This window comes from Mytilus edulis, chromosome 4, assembly GCF_963676685.1.
Source record: "Mytilus edulis chromosome 4, xbMytEdul2.2, whole genome shotgun sequence".
In the NCBI taxonomy this organism is placed as follows: domain Eukaryota; kingdom Metazoa; phylum Mollusca; class Bivalvia; order Mytilida; family Mytilidae; genus Mytilus; species Mytilus edulis.
In genome coordinates, this window is record NC_092347.1 from 96,573,395 (window position 1) to 96,592,653 (window position 19,259).

Consider the following 19,259-nt stretch of genomic DNA (forward strand, 5'->3'; position numbering starts at 1 on the left):
TCGGGGTACGAAGTGAGATTACTTTTTCCGTAAATTAGCAAACCCCGAACATCCTGTTGTGATGCGGCTCCTTGTGGTAAAATATCCCCTTTTTAACACAATAAGTTCTTTGAAAATTTAATACTTTGAACACATTCAATAGCTCCATAGTTTTTACACATTTATTCTATGTTCCTCTACTTTCCTAATCACCACAAATAATTAAGTTCAGTCATTTGCTAAAAATAGAAACATGTCCAATATCACTACACAGAGATTTTTTCTTTACACGTGACTTTTGAGTTCCTCATTTCAAGGCGCATTAGGGATGTTGTCCCATATTGAAATCCATACTTCTGATTTTTCCAAATATTTTTATGTGATCTTCATCGGTATAATATTCTGAATAAATCTTTGTATTTTTGTCCATTTCTGAAAAAAAATAAAGTTGTTTTAGCACTATAAGGCAATGACACTTTCGACGCTATATTCATTTTTTTTTAATACAATGAGTATGTATAAGTAATTTCTTCCAGATTACCTCCACTAGTCAAATCAAGGACAAAACTTCTGATTATAACCTTTAATTACAATACACAGACCCTGATAAAGCATTCTATAAAATTTTCTTGTGCCTTAAAGTGCATTTTGACAGAGAAATTATGCAAAACCGAAGGTTTTATAAAAAAAACAACACCAAAATAATTAGTCTTACTAGTGGAAATCTTGTATTTAATACTGTTGAAACCACTCTAAACTACTGGGAAAGTCATCCGTATCATATAATTAGAGTGCAATATAGTGCAAATTTTCAAAACTTGTCCTTTCACATAATTCCATTTGAGAAAAAATGTTTTTTACATGTTTTTCCAGTGAAAACCTTTTATCAGTGAGAAATCCACATGAGGTCTTAACGGAAACATTGTGACATCACATGTATTATGGCGTCATTAAATAACGACAGATCAAAATAGCGCTAAATATAGTTTGCAGTGTTACATGAGAAACAGTTGCCGCAAGATTTAACTCGAAAAATTGAGTCCAAACGATCTGTAACTAAGCCTTTTCATTTAATACCAAGACCATAGCAACAGTTTTCATATTAGCATATTTTTAACATACCGACTGTAATTTCAATTGCATAAATACCAGAAATAAACAATTAGAGCTTGATTAATAGAACAAAATGCTTACCAGTTATTCAGGACTTTTTAAAACCTCTAGTTTGCCATCTCAGGTTGAAAAATAATGATATGTCTGGAACTGAAATAAGACAAAAAAAATTACTCAGGCTGTGTTATCATTTGATTTAAATACATAAGTATTATTGAGAGAGAAAAATCTATTCTTGAAAGTTTAATCACAAAGAAAGACAAATGCTTTTCCCTTGTGGCTTAGCCACCTTCATTTAAACCTTTTGTATTAGAACCATGGGTAGTAGCTAACTAGCTTAATAGTTGAATAGGTGCAGAAATATTTTTTTCAAGAAGGTTTGACCCTCCCCCTTTTTCACTGAGAAATGACAATATCCTTTGTTTTGCTCATGTACATTAAAAATAATAATTCATGATTTTCTAAAAACATGTAACTGTTTTTGTCTGTTTTTTTGTGCATATGATATCTACTGACCAGGGGTCAAATCATTGGATAAAGGCACATGCGATGATGAATCTCACATTACTCGTATGAAGTGTGTTATCTCCCTTGATTATCAGGTATTCCTGTAGACCAGAGTGATATTACATAACAAAGACTATATTGTGTCATGTTTACTTACAATTTAATAATATTTAAAAGTTATTTCTTGCCTTTCAATGTAGTAAACACATTCCTTTCGGATCTCTCGGAAGTAAACAAATTTATGATTGTGCCTAAAACGAATCCATGATATCTCGGCCTATAACAAAATCGGACTATAACAAACTCGGCCTATAACACAATCGGCCTCCCAAAATCGGACTAAAACAAACTCGGACTATACCAAACTCGGACTACTAGATAAGAAGAATATAAGTATAATGTTGGTTGTTGTTGTTATTTGAAATTAATTTTCAATTCTTAATTTAAAATGAATTGCTATCTACAATTAATTAAATAATTTATTTTTGAACATTTTTGAAGGGGATAAAAAAAAATACGTTAACAAGATATATATAAAAATAAAAGTACAAAAAACTTCTTTTTAATATTGATATATTGAAAATTCAGCACTGATTTGTCTTTTAAGTATCATTATTTGTAATAATGTCCCTCTCAGAATTTTGCTGTAATTAACCTAACGTTAAGTATATGGGACCAAAAGTAATGGTCACTATTTAGAACCGTTTTGTTTGTGGCTTTGGGCCTTCTAAAAGTAAGTACCTATCATAAACAAAATTCCTTCTAAATTAAAGTCACGTTCGTAGTTGTATAAAAGAACTGTCCCTAACAAGACAGTTCAGATTGTAACTAGGCACTGAATAAAAGTTAGTTCCTCTTTAGTAATTGGTTTTATAGTGCGACACACACACATAGCACATACAAAACATACATAGCACATACAGACTTCTGAGTCATATCTGAGGTAACATGCAAAAATGAATGGTGTTGTAATTTAAAGGCAAAAGCACGAGTATAAACATAGGCAGGAGTAATTAACAGCTAGTCATTTGGATTTTTTCATGTTATTTTATATTTATGTATAATAAATGTTTGCCTCGGCTTGCCTTTCTAAAAACAGTGTATCTGTTTGATGTGACCATTTGAATATAATTACCTTTCAATTGCTGAATCAATTAATAAAGAACTACAGATTAGTGAAATTGTTAAGAAGCCATTTACTGTCAATCAAATTTTTCTTTGTTTATATACTAATCATAAACACCAAGGATTAAACACAATAAAAACACGAACACACGCCAATCATTAAAATATCTTTTGTCAATAAGCATAATAAATCACAATATTATTTTAAATAGAAGTTAATTGTCCTCATTTAAACCAAGGAATTGTATATTTAAATATACAATTCCTTGTTTAAACATATCAATTCAACTCATATATCAAATATTTAATACATTTCTATATATGGTTTTTTTCAAAAATATTCATTATAATCTCATAAATTCGTATATAATTTTAATATACATTTTATAAAGTTTTCTTTTAATAAAGTAACAAATAGCAATCTACTTATCGTAGTCCGAGTTTGTGCAATATATTTCTGCATATAAATAATAGTAGGCCGAGTTTGTTATAGTCCAAGTTTGTTATAGTCCGATTTTGTTATAGGCCGTTTTTGTTTTAGTCCGAGTTATCCAGCAGCGCCTAAAACAAGTGTTCAGCCCCGTGCCAGTAATGCATTTTAAAAGCGAAAATTTTCTTGAGTTTTTGCTGATCTTTATCAATAACATTTATCTTAAACAATTTATAATATCTAGGTATAAATAAAAAACTACTTACCATCATTTTCGGTGGTGTACAAGGTGAAATCATCCATAAATCAGTCTGACAACATCTGGAATTGAGCTTCTAATTTGGGTCAAAATCTTTAATTGTTTTTACATAGGCGGTAATGGTAACGTTTTTTCCTGTAGCTCAGTCCATATCGTTAACTTGAATATGTATGATAGCTTGTTTCGAAGCTGTGACATTTTCACATATGTGGTTAAATTTTCGGGGTACGAAGTGAGATTACTTTTTCCGTAAATTAGCAAACCCCGAACATCCTGTTGTGATGCGGCTCCTTGTGGTAAAATATCCCCTTTTTAACACAATAAGTTCTTTGAAAATTTAATACTTTGAACACATTCAATAGCTCCATAGTTTTTACACATTTATTCTATGTTCCTCTACTTTCCTAATCACCACAAATAATTAAGTTCAGTCATTTGCTAAAAATAGAAACATGTCCAATATCACTACACAGAGATTTTTTCTTTACACGTGACTTTTGAGTTCCTCATTTCAAGGCGCATTAGGGATGTTGTCCCATATTGAAATCCATACTTCTGATTTTTCCAAATATTTTTATGTGATCTTCATCGGTATAATATTCTGAATAAATCTTTGTATTTTTGTCCATTTCTGAAAAAAAATAAAGTTGTTTTAGCACTATAAGGCAATGACACTTTCGACGCTATATTCATTTTTTTTTAATACAATGAGTATGTATAAGTAATTTCTTCCAGATTACCTCCACTAGTCAAATCAAGGACAAAACTTCTGATTATAACCTTTAATTACAATACACAGACCCTGATAAAGCATTCTATAAAATTTTCTTGTGCCTTAAAGTGCATTTTGACAGAGAAATTATGCAAAACCGAAGGTTTTATAAAAAAAACAACACCAAAATAATTAGTCTTACTAGTGGAAATCTTGTATTTAATACTGTTGAAACCACTCTAAACTACTGGGAAAGTCATCCGTATCATATAATTAGAGTGCAATATAGTGCAAATTTTCAAAACTTGTCCTTTCACATAATTCCATTTGAGAAAAAATGTTTTTTACATGTTTTTCCAGTGAAAACCTTTTATCAGTGAGAAATCCACATGAGGTCTTAACGGAAACATTGTGACATCACATGTATTATGGCGTCATTAAATAACGACAGATCAAAATAGCGCTAAATATAGTTTGCAGTGTTACATGAGAAACAGTTGCCGCAAGATTTAACTCGAAAAATTGAGTCCAAACGATCTGTAACTAAGCCTTTTCATTTAATACCAAGACCATAGCAACAGTTTTCATATTAGCATATTTTTAACATACCGACTGTAATTTCAATTGCATAAATACCAGAAATAAACAATTAGAGCTTGATTAATAGAACAAAATGCTTACCAGTTATTCAGGACTTTTTAAAACCTCTAGTTTGCCATCTCAGGTTGAAAAATAATGATATGTCTGGAACTGAAATAAGACAAAAAAAATTACTCAGGCTGTGTTATCATTTGATTTAAATACATAAGTATTATTGAGAGAGAAAAATCTATTCTTGAAAGTTTAATCACAAAGAAAGACAAATGCTTTTCCCTTGTGGCTTAGCCACCTTCATTTAAACCTTTTGTATTAGAACCATGGGTAGTAGCTAACTAGCTTAATAGTTGAATAGGTGCAGAAATATTTTTTTCAAGAAGGTTTGACCCTCCCCCTTTTTCACTGAGAAATGACAATATCCTTTGTTTTGCTCATGTACATTAAAAATAATAATTCATGATTTTCTAAAAACATGTAACTGTTTTTGTCTGTTTTTTTGTGCATATGATATCTACTGACCAGGGGTCAAATCATTGGATAAAGGCACATGCGATGATGAATCTCACATTACTCGTATGAAGTGTGTTATCTCCCTTGATTATCAGGTATTCCTGTAGACCAGAGTGATATTACATAACAAAGACTATATTGTGTCATGTTTACTTACAATTTAATAATATTTAAAAGTTATTTCTTGCCTTTCAATGTAGTAAACACATTCCTTTCGGATCTCTCGGAAGTAAACAAATTTATGATTGTGCCTAAAACGAATCCATGATATCTCGGCCTATAACAAAATCGGACTATAACAAACTCGGCCTATAACACAATCGGCCTCCCAAAATCGGACTAAAACAAACTCGGACTATACCAAACTCGGACTACTAGATAAGAAGAATATAAGTATAATGTTGGTTGTTGTTGTTATTTGAAATTAATTTTCAATTCTTAATTTAAAATGAATTGCTATCTACAATTAATTAAATAATTTATTTTTGAACATTTTTGAAGGGGATAAAAAAAAATACGTTAACAAGATATATATAAAAATAAAAGTACAAAAAACTTCTTTTTAATATTGATATATTGAAAATTCAGCACTGATTTGTCTTTTAAGTATCATTATTTGTAATAATGTCCCTCTCAGAATTTTGCTGTAATTAACCTAACGTTAAGTATATGGGACCAAAAGTAATGGTCACTATTTAGAACCGTTTTGTTTGTGGCTTTGGGCCTTCTAAAAGTAAGTACCTATCATAAACAAAATTCCTTCTAAATTAAAGTCACGTTCGTAGTTGTATAAAAGAACTGTCCCTAACAAGACAGTTCAGATTGTAACTAGGCACTGAATAAAAGTTAGTTCCTCTTTAGTAATTGGTTTTATAGTGCGACACACACACATAGCACATACAAAACATACATAGCACATACAGACTTCTGAGTCATATCTGAGGTAACATGCAAAAATGAATGGTGTTGTAATTTAAAGGCAAAAGCACGAGTATAAACATAGGCAGGAGTAATTAACAGCTAGTCATTTGGATTTTTTCATGTTATTTTATATTTATGTATAATAAATGTTTGCCTCGGCTTGCCTTTCTAAAAACAGTGTATCTGTTTGATGTGACCATTTGAATATAATTACCTTTCAATTGCTGAATCAATTAATAAAGAACTACAGATTAGTGAAATTGTTAAGAAGCCATTTACTGTCAATCAAATTTTTCTTTGTTTATATACTAATCATAAACACCAAGGATTAAACACAATAAAAACACGAACACACGCCAATCATTAAAATATCTTTTGTCAATAAGCATAATAAATCACAATATTATTTTAAATAGAAGTTAATTGTCCTCATTTAAACCAAGGAATTGTATATTTAAATATACAATTCCTTGTTTAAACATATCAATTCAACTCATATATCAAATATTTAATACATTTCTATATATGGTTTTTTTCAAAAATATTCATTATAATCTCATAAATTCGTATATAATTTTAATATACATTTTATAAAGTTTTCTTTTAATAAAGTAACAAATAGCAATCTACTTATCGTAGTCCGAGTTTGTGCAATATATTTCTGCATATAAATAATAGTAGGCCGAGTTTGTTATAGTCCAAGTTTGTTATAGTCCGATTTTGTTATAGGCCGTTTTTGTTTTAGTCCGAGTTATCCAGCAGCGCCTAAAACAAGTGTTCAGCCCCGTGCCAGTAATGCATTTTAAAAGCGAAAATTTTCTTGAGTTTTTGCTGATCTTTATCAATAACATTTATCTTAAACAATTTATAATATCTAGGTATAAATAAAAAACTACTTACCATCATTTTCGGTGGTGTACAAGGTGAAATCATCCATAAATCAGTCTGACAACATCTGGAATTGAGCTTCTAATTTGGGTCAAAATCTTTAATTGTTTTTACATAGGCGGTAATGGTAACGTTTTTTCCTGTAGCTCAGTCCATATCGTTAACTTGAATATGTATGATAGCTTGTTTCGAAGCTGTGACATTTTCACATATGTGGTTAAATTTTCGGGGTACGAAGTGAGATTACTTTTTCCGTAAATTAGCAAACCCCGAACATCCTGTTGTGATGCGGCTCCTTGTGGTAAAATATCCCCTTTTTAACACAATAAGTTCTTTGAAAATTTAATACTTTGAACACATTCAATAGCTCCATAGTTTTTACACATTTATTCTATGTTCCTCTACTTTCCTAATCACCACAAATAATTAAGTTCAGTCATTTGCTAAAAATAGAAACATGTCCAATATCACTACACAGAGATTTTTTCTTTACACGTGACTTTTGAGTTCCTCATTTCAAGGCGCATTAGGGATGTTGTCCCATATTGAAATCCATACTTCTGATTTTTCCAAATATTTTTATGTGATCTTCATCGGTATAATATTCTGAATAAATCTTTGTATTTTTGTCCATTTCTGAAAAAAAATAAAGTTGTTTTAGCACTATAAGGCAATGACACTTTCGACGCTATATTCATTTTTTTTTAATACAATGAGTATGTATAAGTAATTTCTTCCAGATTACCTCCACTAGTCAAATCAAGGACAAAACTTCTGATTATAACCTTTAATTACAATACACAGACCCTGATAAAGCATTCTATAAAATTTTCTTGTGCCTTAAAGTGCATTTTGACAGAGAAATTATGCAAAACCGAAGGTTTTATAAAAAAAACAACACCAAAATAATTAGTCTTACTAGTGGAAATCTTGTATTTAATACTGTTGAAACCACTCTAAACTACTGGGAAAGTCATCCGTATCATATAATTAGAGTGCAATATAGTGCAAATTTTCAAAACTTGTCCTTTCACATAATTCCATTTGAGAAAAAATGTTTTTTACATGTTTTTCCAGTGAAAACCTTTTATCAGTGAGAAATCCACATGAGGTCTTAACGGAAACATTGTGACATCACATGTATTATGGCGTCATTAAATAACGACAGATCAAAATAGCGCTAAATATAGTTTGCAGTGTTACATGAGAAACAGTTGCCGCAAGATTTAACTCGAAAAATTGAGTCCAAACGATCTGTAACTAAGCCTTTTCATTTAATACCAAGACCATAGCAACAGTTTTCATATTAGCATATTTTTAACATACCGACTGTAATTTCAATTGCATAAATACCAGAAATAAACAATTAGAGCTTGATTAATAGAACAAAATGCTTACCAGTTATTCAGGACTTTTTAAAACCTCTAGTTTGCCATCTCAGGTTGAAAAATAATGATATGTCTGGAACTGAAATAAGACAAAAAAAATTACTCAGGCTGTGTTATCATTTGATTTAAATACATAAGTATTATTGAGAGAGAAAAATCTATTCTTGAAAGTTTAATCACAAAGAAAGACAAATGCTTTTCCCTTGTGGCTTAGCCACCTTCATTTAAACCTTTTGTATTAGAACCATGGGTAGTAGCTAACTAGCTTAATAGTTGAATAGGTGCAGAAATATTTTTTTCAAGAAGGTTTGACCCTCCCCCTTTTTCACTGAGAAATGACAATATCCTTTGTTTTGCTCATGTACATTAAAAATAATAATTCATGATTTTCTAAAAACATGTAACTGTTTTTGTCTGTTTTTTTGTGCATATGATATCTACTGACCAGGGGTCAAATCATTGGATAAAGGCACATGCGATGATGAATCTCACATTACTCGTATGAAGTGTGTTATCTCCCTTGATTATCAGGTATTCCTGTAGACCAGAGTGATATTACATAACAAAGACTATATTGTGTCATGTTTACTTACAATTTAATAATATTTAAAAGTTATTTCTTGCCTTTCAATGTAGTAAACACATTCCTTTCGGATCTCTCGGAAGTAAACAAATTTATGATTGTGCCTAAAACGAATCCATGATATCTCGGCCTATAACAAAATCGGACTATAACAAACTCGGCCTATAACACAATCGGCCTCCCAAAATCGGACTAAAACAAACTCGGACTATACCAAACTCGGACTACTAGATAAGAAGAATATAAGTATAATGTTGGTTGTTGTTGTTATTTGAAATTAATTTTCAATTCTTAATTTAAAATGAATTGCTATCTACAATTAATTAAATAATTTATTTTTGAACATTTTTGAAGGGGATAAAAAAAAATACGTTAACAAGATATATATAAAAATAAAAGTACAAAAAACTTCTTTTTAATATTGATATATTGAAAATTCAGCACTGATTTGTCTTTTAAGTATCATTATTTGTAATAATGTCCCTCTCAGAATTTTGCTGTAATTAACCTAACGTTAAGTATATGGGACCAAAAGTAATGGTCACTATTTAGAACCGTTTTGTTTGTGGCTTTGGGCCTTCTAAAAGTAAGTACCTATCATAAACAAAATTCCTTCTAAATTAAAGTCACGTTCGTAGTTGTATAAAAGAACTGTCCCTAACAAGACAGTTCAGATTGTAACTAGGCACTGAATAAAAGTTAGTTCCTCTTTAGTAATTGGTTTTATAGTGCGACACACACACATAGCACATACAAAACATACATAGCACATACAGACTTCTGAGTCATATCTGAGGTAACATGCAAAAATGAATGGTGTTGTAATTTAAAGGCAAAAGCACGAGTATAAACATAGGCAGGAGTAATTAACAGCTAGTCATTTGGATTTTTTCATGTTATTTTATATTTATGTATAATAAATGTTTGCCTCGGCTTGCCTTTCTAAAAACAGTGTATCTGTTTGATGTGACCATTTGAATATAATTACCTTTCAATTGCTGAATCAATTAATAAAGAACTACAGATTAGTGAAATTGTTAAGAAGCCATTTACTGTCAATCAAATTTTTCTTTGTTTATATACTAATCATAAACACCAAGGATTAAACACAATAAAAACACGAACACACGCCAATCATTAAAATATCTTTTGTCAATAAGCATAATAAATCACAATATTATTTTAAATAGAAGTTAATTGTCCTCATTTAAACCAAGGAATTGTATATTTAAATATACATTCCTTGTTTAAACATATCAATTCAACTCATATATCAAATATTTAATACATTTCTATATATGGTTTTTTTCAAAAATATTCATTATAATCTCATAAATTCGTATATAATTTTAATATACATTTTATAAAGTTTTCTTTTAATAAAGTAACAAATAGCAATCTACTTATCGTAGTCCGAGTTTGTGCAATATATTTCTGCATATAAATAATAGTAGGCCGAGTTTGTTATAGTCCAAGTTTGTTATAGTCCGATTTTGTTATAGGCCGTTTTTGTTTTAGTCCGAGTTATCCAGCAGCGCCTAAAACAAGTGTTCAGCCCCGTGCCAGTAATGCATTTTAAAAGCGAAAATTTTCTTGAGTTTTTGCTGATCTTTATCAATAACATTTATCTTAAACAATTTATAATATCTAGGTATAAATAAAAAACTACTTACCATCATTTTCGGTGGTGTACAAGGTGAAATCATCCATAAATCAGTCTGACAACATCTGGAATTGAGCTTCTAATTTGGGTCAAAATCTTTAATTGTTTTTACATAGGCGGTAATGGTAACGTTTTTTCCTGTAGCTCAGTCCATATCGTTAACTTGAATATGTATGATAGCTTGTTTCGAAGCTGTGACATTTTCACATATGTGGTTAAATTTTCGGGGTACGAAGTGAGATTACTTTTTCCGTAAATTAGCAAACCCCGAACATCCTGTTGTGATGCGGCTCCTTGTGGTAAAATATCCCCTTTTTAACACAATAAGTTCTTTGAAAATTTAATACTTTGAACACATTCAATAGCTCCATAGTTTTTACACATTTATTCTATGTTCCTCTACTTTCCTAATCACCACAAATAATTAAGTTCAGTCATTTGCTAAAAATAGAAACATGTCCAATATCACTACACAGAGATTTTTTCTTTACACGTGACTTTTGAGTTCCTCATTTCAAGGCGCATTAGGGATGTTGTCCCATATTGAAATCCATACTTCTGATTTTTCCAAATATTTTTATGTGATCTTCATCGGTATAATATTCTGAATAAATCTTTGTATTTTTGTCCATTTCTGAAAAAAAATAAAGTTGTTTTAGCACTATAAGGCAATGACACTTTCGACGCTATATTCATTTTTTTTTAATACAATGAGTATGTATAAGTAATTTCTTCCAGATTACCTCCACTAGTCAAATCAAGGACAAAACTTCTGATTATAACCTTTAATTACAATACACAGACCCTGATAAAGCATTCTATAAAATTTTCTTGTGCCTTAAAGTGCATTTTGACAGAGAAATTATGCAAAACCGAAGGTTTTATAAAAAAAACAACACCAAAATAATTAGTCTTACTAGTGGAAATCTTGTATTTAATACTGTTGAAACCACTCTAAACTACTGGGAAAGTCATCCGTATCATATAATTAGAGTGCAATATAGTGCAAATTTTCAAAACTTGTCCTTTCACATAATTCCATTTGAGAAAAAATGTTTTTTACATGTTTTTCCAGTGAAAACCTTTTATCAGTGAGAAATCCACATGAGGTCTTAACGGAAACATTGTGACATCACATGTATTATGGCGTCATTAAATAACGACAGATCAAAATAGCGCTAAATATAGTTTGCAGTGTTACATGAGAAACAGTTGCCGCAAGATTTAACTCGAAAAATTGAGTCCAAACGATCTGTAACTAAGCCTTTTCATTTAATACCAAGACCATAGCAACAGTTTTCATATTAGCATATTTTTAACATACCGACTGTAATTTCAATTGCATAAATACCAGAAATAAACAATTAGAGCTTGATTAATAGAACAAAATGCTTACCAGTTATTCAGGACTTTTTAAAACCTTTAGTTTGCCATCTCAGGTTGAAAAATAATGATATGTCTGGAACTGAAATAAGACAAAAAAAATTACTCAGGCTGTGTTATCATTTGATTTAAATACATAAGTATTATTGAGAGAGAAAAATCTATTCTTGAAAGTTTAATCACAAAGAAAGACAAATGCTTTTCCCTTGTGGCTTAGCCACCTTCATTTAAACCTTTTGTATTAGAACCATGGGTAGTAGCTAACTAGCTTAATAGTTGAATAGGTGCAGAAATATTTTTTTCAAGAAGGTTTGACCCTCCCCCTTTTTCACTGAGAAATGACAATATCCTTTGTTTTGCTCATGTACATTAAAAATAATAATTCATGATTTTCTAAAAACATGTAACTGTTTTTGTCTGTTTTTTTGTGCATATGATATCTACTGACCAGGGGTCAAATCATTGGATAAAGGCACATGCGATGATGAATCTCACATTACTCGTATGAAGTGTGTTATCTCCCTTGATTATCAGGTATTCCTGTAGACCAGAGTGATATTACATAACAAAGACTATATTGTGTCATGTTTACTTACAATTTAATAATATTTAAAAGTTATTTCTTGCCTTTCAATGTAGTAAACACATTCCTTTCGGATCTCTCGGAAGTAAACAAATTTATGATTGTGCCTAAAACGAATCCATGATATCTCGGCCTATAACAAAATCGGACTATAACAAACTCGGCCTATAACACAATCGGCCTCCCAAAATCGGACTAAAACAAACTCGGACTATACCAAACTCGGACTACTAGATAAGAAGAATATAAGTATAATGTTGGTTGTTGTTGTTATTTGAAATTAATTTTCAATTCTTAATTTAAAATGAATTGCTATCTACAATTAATTAAATAATTTATTTTTGAACATTTTTGAAGGGGATAAAAAAAAATACGTTAACAAGATATATATAAAAATAAAAGTACAAAAAACTTCTTTTTAATATTGATATATTGAAAATTCAGCACTGATTTGTCTTTTAAGTATCATTATTTGTAATAATGTCCCTCTCAGAATTTTGCTGTAATTAACCTAACGTTAAGTATATGGGACCAAAAGTAATGGTCACTATTTAGAACCGTTTTGTTTGTGGCTTTGGGCCTTCTAAAAGTAAGTACCTATCATAAACAAAATTCCTTCTAAATTAAAGTCACGTTCGTAGTTGTATAAAAGAACTGTCCCTAACAAGACAGTTCAGATTGTAACTAGGCACTGAATAAAAGTTAGTTCCTCTTTAGTAATTGGTTTTATAGTGCGACACACACACATAGCACATACAAAACATACATAGCACATACAGACTTCTGAGTCATATCTGAGGTAACATGCAAAAATGAATGGTGTTGTAATTTAAAGGCAAAAGCACGAGTATAAACATAGGCAGGAGTAATTAACAGCTAGTCATTTGGATTTTTTCATGTTATTTTATATTTATGTATAATAAATGTTTGCCTCGGCTTGCCTTTCTAAAAACAGTGTATCTGTTTGATGTGACCATTTGAATATAATTACCTTTCAATTGCTGAATCAATTAATAAAGAACTACAGATTAGTGAAATTGTTAAGAAGCCATTTACTGTCAATCAAATTTTTCTTTGTTTATATACTAATCATAAACACCAAGGATTAAACACAATAAAAACACGAACACACGCCAATCATTAAAATATCTTTTGTCAATAAGCATAATAAATCACAATATTATTTTAAATAGAAGTTAATTGTCCTCATTTAAACCAAGGAATTGTATATTTAAATATACAATTCCTTGTTTAAACATATCAATTCAACTCATATATCAAATATTTAATACATTTCTATATATGGTTTTTTTCAAAAATATTCATTATAATCTCATAAATTCGTATATAATTTTAATATACATTTTATAAAGTTTTCTTTTAATAAAGTAACAAATAGCAATCTACTTATCGTAGTCCGAGTTTGTGCAATATATTTCTGCATATAAATAATAGTAGGCCGAGTTTGTTATAGTCCAAGTTTGTTATAGTCCGATTTTGTTATAGGCCGTTTTTGTTTTAGTCCGAGTTATCCAGCAGCGCCTAAAACAAGTGTTCAGCCCCGTGCCAGTAATGCATTTTAAAAGCGAAAATTTTCTTGAGTTTTTGCTGATCTTTATCAATAACATTTATCTTAAACAATTTATAATATCTAGGTATAAATAAAAAACTACTTACCATCATTTTCGGTGGTGTACAAGGTGAAATCATCCATAAATCAGTCTGACAACATCTGGAATTGAGCTTCTAATTTGGGTCAAAATCTTTAATTGTTTTTACATAGGCGGTAATGGTAACGTTTTTTCCTGTAGCTCAGTCCATATCGTTAACTTGAATATGTATGATAGCTTGTTTCGAAGCTGTGACATTTTCACATATGTGGTTAAATTTTCGGGGTACGAAGTGAGATTACTTTTTCCGTAAATTAGCAAACCCCGAACATCCTGTTGTGATGCGGCTCCTTGTGGTAAAATATCCCCTTTTTAACACAATAAGTTCTTTGAAAATTTAATACTTTGAACACATTCAATAGCTCCATAGTTTTTACACATTTATTCTATGTTCCTCTACTTTCCTAATCACCACAAATAATTAAGTTCAGTCATTTGCTAAAAATAGAAACATGTCCAATATCACTACACAGAGATTTTTTCTTTACACGTGACTTTTGAGTTCCTCATTTCAAGGCGCATTAGGGATGTTGTCCCATATTGAAATCCATACTTCTGATTTTTCCAAATATTTTTATGTGATCTTCATCGGTATAATATTCTGAATAAATCTTTGTATTTTTGTCCATTTCTGAAAAAAAATAAAGTTGTTTTAGCACTATAAGGCAATGACACTTTCGACGCTATATTCATTTTTTTTTAATACAATGAGTATGTATAAGTAATTTCTTCCAGATTACCTCCACTAGTCAAATCAAGGACAAAACTTCTGATTATAACCTTTAATTACAATACACAGACCCTGATAAAGCATTCTATAAAATTTTCTTGTGCCTTAAAGTGCATTTTGACAGAGAAATTATGCAAAACCGAAGGTTTTATAAAAAAAACAACACCAAAATAATTAGTCTTACTAGTGGAAATCTTGTATTTAATACTGTTGAAACCACTCTAAACTACTGGGAAAGTCATCCGTATCATATAATTAGAGTGCAATATAGTGCAAATTTTCAAAACTTGTCCTTTCACATAATTCCATTTGAGAAAAAATGTTTTTTACATGTTTTTCCAGTGAAAACCTTTTATCAGTGAGAAATCCACATGAGGTCTTAACGGAAACATTGTGACATCACATGTATTATGGCGTCATTAAATAACGACAGATCAAAATAGCGCTAAATATAGTTTGCAGTGTTACATGAGAAACAGTTGCCGCAAGATTTAACTCGAAAAATTGAGTCCAAACGATCTGTAACTAAGCCTTTTCATTTAATACCAAGACCATAGCAACAGTTTTCATATTAGCATATTTTTAACATACCGACTGTAATTTCAATTGCATAAATACCAGAAATAAACAATTAGAGCTTGATTAATAGAACAAAATGCTTACCAGTTATTCAGGACTTTTTAAAACCTCTAGTTTGCCATCTCAGGTTGAAAAATAATGATATGTCTGGAACTGAAATAAGACAAAAAAAATTACTCAGGCTGTGTTATCATTTGATTTAAATACATAAGTATTATTGAGAGAGAAAAATCTATTCTTGAAAGTTTAATCACAAAGAAAGACAAATGCTTTTCCCTTGTGGCTTAGCCACCTTCATTTAAACCTTTTGTATTAGAACCATGGGTAGTAGCTAACTAGCTTAATAGTTGAATAGGTGCAGAAATATTTTTTTCAAGAAGGTTTGACCCTCCCCCTTTTTCACTGAGAAATGACAATATCCTTTGTTTTGCTCATGTACATTAAAAATAATAATTCATGATTTTCTAAAAACATGTAACTGTTTTTGTCTGTTTTTTTTGTGCATATGATATCTACTGACCAGGGGTCAAATCATTGGATAAAGGCACATGCGATGATGAATCTCACATTACTCGTATGAAGTGTGTTATCTCCCTTGATTATCAGGTATTCCTGTAGACCAGAGTGATATTACATAACAAAGACTATATTGTGTCATGTTTACTTACAATTTAATAATATTTAAAAGTTATTTCTTGCCTTTCAATGTAGTAAACACATTCCTTTCGGATCTCTCGGAAGTAAACAAATTTATGATTGTGCCTAAAACGAATCCATGATATCTCGGCCTATAACAAAATCGGACTATAACAAACTCGGCCTATAACACAATCGGCCTCCCAAAATCGGACTAAAACAAACTCGGACTATACCAAACTCGGACTACTAGATAAGAAGAATATAAGTATAATGTTGGTTGTTGTTGTTATTTGAAATTAATTTTCAATTCTTAATTTAAAATGAATTGCTATCTACAATTAATTAAATAATTTATTTTTGAACATTTTTGAAGGGGATAAAAAAAAATACGTTAACAAGATATATATAAAAATAAAAGTACAAAAAACTTCTTTTTAATATTGATATATTGAAAATTCAGCACTGATTTGTCTTTTAAGTATCATTATTTGTAATAATGTCCCTCTCAGAATTTTGCTGTAATTAACCTAACGTTAAGTATATGGGACCAAAAGTAATGGTCACTATTTAGAACCGTTTTGTTTGTGGCTTTGGGCCTTCTAAAAGTAAGTACCTATCATAAACAAAATTCCTTCTAAATTAAAGTCACGTTCGTAGTTGTATAAAAGAACTGTCCCTAACAAGACAGTTCAGATTGTAACTAGGCACTGAATAAAAGTTAGTTCCTCTTTAGTAATTGGTTTTATAGTGCGACACACACACATAGCACATACAAAACATACATAGCACATACAGACTTCTGAGTCATATCTGAGGTAACATGCAAAAATGAATGGTGTTGTAATTTAAAGGCAAAAGCACGAGTATAAACATAGGCAGGAGTAATTAACAGCTAGTCATTTGGATTTTTTCATGTTATTTTATATTTATGTATAATAAATGTTTGCCTCGGCTTGCCTTTCTAAAAACAGTGTATCTGTTTGATGTGACCATTTGAATATAATTACCTTTCAATTGCTGAATCAATTAATAAAGAACTACAGATTAGTGAAATTGTTAAGAAGCCATTTACTGTCAATCAAATTTTTCTTTGTTTATATACTAATCATAAACACCAAGGATTAAACACAATAAAAACACGAACACACGCCAATCATTAAAATATCTTTTGTCAATAAGCATAATAAATCACAATATTATTTTAAATAGAAGTTAATTGTCCTCATTTAAACCAAGGAATTGTATATTTACAATTCCTTGTTTAAACATATCAATTCAACTCATATATCAAATATTTAATACATTTCTATATATGGTTTTTTTCAAAAATATTCATTATAATCTCATAAATTCGTATATAATTTTAATATACATTTTATAAAGTTTTCTTTTAATAAAGTAACAAATAGCAATCTACTTATCGTAGTCCGAGTTTGTGCAATATATTTCTGCATATAAATAATAGTAGGCCGAGTTTGTTATAGTCCAAGTTTGTTATAGTCCGATTTTGTTATAGGCCGTTTTTGTTTTAGTCCGAGTTATCCAGCAGCGCCTAAAACAAGTGTTCAGCCCCGTGCCAGTAATGCATTTTAAAAGCGAAAATTTTCTTGAGTTTTTGCTGATCTTTATCAATAACATTTATCTTAAACAATTTATAATATCTAGGTATAAATAAAAAACTACTTACCATCATTTTCGGTGGTGTACAAGGTGAAATCATCCATAAATCAGTCTGACAACATCTGGAATTGAGCTTCTAATTTGGGTCAAAATCTTTAATTGTTTTTACATAGGCGGTAATGGTAACGTTTTTTCCTGTAGCTCAGTCCATATCGTTAACTTGAATATGTATGATAGCTTGTTTCGAAGCTGTGACATTTTCACATATGTGGTTAAATTTTCGGGGTACGAAGTGAGATTACTTTTTCCGTAAATTAGCAAACCCCGAACATCCTGTTGTGATGCGGCTCCTTGTGGTAAAATATCCCCTTTTTAACACAATAAGTTCTTTGAAAATTTAATACTTTGAACACATTCAATAGCTCCATAGTTTTTACACATTTATTCTATGTTCCTCTACTTTCCTAATCACCACAAATAATTAAGTTCAGTCATTTGCTAAAAATAGAAACATGTCCAATATCACTACACAGAGATTTTTTCTTTACACGTGACTTTTGAGTTCCTCATTTCAAGGCGCATTAGGGATGTTGTCCCATATTGAAATCCATACTTCTGATTTTTCCAAATATTTTTATGTGATCTTCATCGGTATAATATTCTGAATAAATCTTTGTATTTTTGTCCATTTCTGAAAAAAAATAAAGTTGTTTTAGCACTATAAGGCAATGACACTTTCGACGCTATATTCATTTTTTTTTAATACAATGAGTATGTATAAGTAATTTCTTCCAGATTACCTCCACTAGTCAAATCAAGGACAAAACTTCTGATTATAACCTTTAATTACAATACACAGACCCTGATAAAGCATTCTATAAAATTTTCTTGTGCCTTAAAGTGCATTTTGACAGAGAAATTATGCAAAACCGAAGGTTTTATAAAAAAAACAACACCAAAATAATTAGTCTTACTAGTGGAAATCTTGTATTTAATACTGTTGAAACCACTCTAAACTACTGGGAAAGTCATCCGTATCATATAATTAGAGTGCAATATAGTGCAAATTTTCAAAACTTGTCCTTTCACATAATTCCATTTGAGAAAAAATGTTTTTTACATGTTTTTCCAGTGAAAACCTTTTATCAGTGAGAAATCCACATGAGGTCTTAACGGAAACATTGTGACATCACATGTATTATGGCGTCATTAAATAACGACAGATCAAAATAGCGCTAAATATAGTTTGCAGTGTTACATGAGAAACAGTTGCCGCAAGATTTAACTCGAAAAATTGAGTCCAAACGATCTGTAACTAAGCCTTTTCATTTAATACCAAGACCATAGCAACAGTTTTCATATTAGCATATTTTTAACATA

The 19,259-nt window shown here is 30.3% G+C and overlaps 1 protein-coding gene and 2 long non-coding RNA genes across 3 annotated transcripts in view; all 3 read right to left on the reverse strand.

Annotated features, from left to right (window-relative positions):
• Positions 1 to 19,259, reverse strand: part of LOC139521174 (von Willebrand factor D and EGF domain-containing protein-like) — an 82,962-nt gene that overhangs the window by 7,070 nt on the left and 56,633 nt on the right. The window lies entirely within an intron of this gene.
• LOC139521176 (uncharacterized) lies at positions 106 to 5,483 on the reverse strand. The gene is made up of 4 exons (XR_011664026.1): positions 4,807 to 5,483; positions 3,421 to 4,044; positions 1,174 to 1,242; positions 106 to 411 (listed from the first exon to the last, which is right to left on the reverse strand). It is a non-coding gene; the product is annotated as an uncharacterized lncRNA (long non-coding RNA).
• On the reverse strand, positions 7,372 to 9,116 carry LOC139521175 (uncharacterized). The gene is made up of 2 exons (XR_011664025.1): positions 8,440 to 9,116; positions 7,372 to 7,677 (listed from the first exon to the last, which is right to left on the reverse strand). It is a non-coding gene; the product is annotated as an uncharacterized lncRNA (long non-coding RNA).